General features: G+C 44.8%; 1 protein-coding gene across 2 annotated transcripts in view; it reads right to left on the bottom strand.

Moving 5' to 3' along the window:
• Positions 1-2,500, bottom strand: part of LOC143291298 (uncharacterized) — a 64,677-nt gene that overhangs the window by 37,956 nt on the left and 24,221 nt on the right. The gene's annotated exons all lie outside the window — the stretch shown is intronic.

Here is a 2,500-nt window from a genome sequence, read left to right as displayed (position 1 = left end):
GTGACGCAGCTAATTTCAGTCTGTGGACAGTCATTATGACAAGGGTGTGACGCAGCTAATTTCAGTCTGTGGACAGTCATTATGACAAGGGTGTGACGCAGCTAATTTCAGTCTGTGGACAGCCATTATGACAAGGGTGTGACGCAGCTAATTTCAGTCTGTGGACAGCCATTATGACAAGGGTGTGACGCAGCTAATTTCAGTCTGTGGACAGCCATTATGACAAGGGCGTGACGCAGCTAATTTCAGTCTGTTGATAAAGTCCATGGTCCATGTCATCCGCAAGGAAATGTTTGGACAGAAAGACAGACAGAAAGAAAGAAAGACAGAAAGAAAGAAGGACAGAAAGAAAGAAAGACAGAAAGAAAGAAAGAAAGACAGAAAGAAAGAAAGACAGAAAGAAAGAAAGAATGAAGGACAGAAAGAAGGAAAGAAAGAAAGAAGGACAGAAAGAAGGAAAGAAAGAATGAAGGACAGAAAGAAGGACAGAAAGAAAGGCAGAAAGACAGAAAGACGGACTGAAGAAAAGAACGAAAGAATGAATGCTGCATACCTGCTTTAAAACAACACGCTTCCTCGGAAAACGCAGGCATTCTGTTGATTTAGCTCCCTCTTTTTTTTCTTTTTTTCTTTTTTTCTTTTTTTTTTCTTTTTCTCTCTTTCTCTCTCTCTTTCCTTTATTTAAAAAATAAAGATAGATATTTACGTAGTCAAGTCTTTCCCAACAACAAACAAAAAATAGTATGAACCTAAATTTGTTTGTAAATTTCTTTTTTCAACAACCTTTCCGTATAGTGACACCTTGAAACACTTCAAGTATCCACATATTTAAAAACAAATTGTACACAACACTGTTTGCAAATTTTCAACGCAGCGAATCCAGATGTCTACAACAACCTTCGATCTTTCAAGTTTCCAGAAACTGCCTTTTCTCCCAGAGAGTCGGACTTACAAACACCTTATGTGTATCTGTACAGACACACGCATACCGGTGTATAAGCCCATTTGAACCCCCCGTTGGATTTTACCTCTGGGTCAAATCTGACAAGCCTAGAATGACCCCAGGACGTAAACTTCAATTAGTCCGAACTGTCTGTGCGTGAACGAGCGTGTGCGTGTGAACGAACGTGTTTCCACGTGTGTGCACGTGAAGGGCTTTTTTAATTTTTATTTTTTTGTTTGTGTGCATGTGCGTGTGTGTGCGATTGTTCATATCTGCAATTTGTGGTATAGTCTTGGTGTATAGATACACATATATGTGTTGTTTTTTTCCATGCTCACAGATATAATTTTATTGTGCACTGCTGTATATGTATCGTTTCATGTGAGGCGCTTAGAGCCCGTTATAAGGGGAGTTTGCGCCATATAAGTATTGTCTATCCATTATGATCATCATTATGTTGGATTTTTTTACCTTTGTTTTACCCCTCCCCCCTCCACATCCTATCAGGGTCATTCTGGGCTCGAGTGAAATGGCCCCCTTAAGCATATCTGGCCCGGTTTAGAATTGCAATACTCTATCTTCTTCTTCTTTTTCTTCTTCTTCGTTCGTGGGCTGCAACACCCCCGTTCACTCGTATGTACACGAGTGGGCTCTTACGTGCATGACCGTTTTAACTCCACCCCCCACCACCCCCACACCCCCGCCACGTAGGCAGCCATGCACCGTTTTCGGGGGGGGGGGGGTGCGCGCCTTCTGGGTATGTTTTTTCTTCCATTACCCACCGAACGCTGACAAGCATTACATACAGGATCTTCAACGTGATGTATTTGATCTTCTGCTTGCGTATATACACACGAAGGGGGTGTATCGGCACAGGTAGGTCTGCACATAATCATGTTGACTTGGGAGATCTTGAAAAAAATCACCACCCTTTACCAGCAATGCTCTATCAAAGCAGAAGTCAGACACATTTTCTTCCGATAAGTTGTAATGGTAAAGACAGGGGTGGGTGTTGGGGGTTAGGGTCAGTAACGGCTAGCTCAAAACAATCTCCCACCCCCACCACCATCCCTTTCCTCTTTCAACACCGTTATCAAAACCGGTAGAAAGGGGGGGGGGGTAATTTCCAACTTGGGTGTGTGAGGGGTAGGTAGGAGGGTGGAGGGTGGGAGGGGGGGGGGGGCAGTTGGGGTCGATCATGACTCGTTCTCTTTTCAATAGCTTGATCAAAACCGGTACAAGGGGGGGGGGGTAATTTCCAACTAGGGTGTGTGAGGGGTAGGTAGGAGGGGGGAGGGGGAGGGGGGGTTGGGGGGTCGATCCTGACTAGACATAAATAAACAAAATCCCAATGTTCATCAGAGCCTGGCCCAGAATAACGCCGGGGGGGGGGGAAATCCTGCAGTGGTGGCGGACGGGGGCAGGGAGTGGGGTGGGGGGTACAATTTGAGGCTGCTGCACCGGGGCAGTGCTAAAAAAAAAAAAAAAAAAAAAAAAAAAGCGGACGATTCCGATTGGTTGAAAACATTTTCGCTCCCCCCCCCCTCTTCCTGCCTA

Source organism: Babylonia areolata, chromosome 16 (genome assembly GCF_041734735.1).
Source record: "Babylonia areolata isolate BAREFJ2019XMU chromosome 16, ASM4173473v1, whole genome shotgun sequence".
Taxonomy (NCBI): Eukaryota; Metazoa; Mollusca; class Gastropoda; order Neogastropoda; family Buccinidae; genus Babylonia; species Babylonia areolata.
Note: the sequence above shows the minus strand (reverse complement) of the source record. Positions and strands in the feature narration are given on the sequence as shown.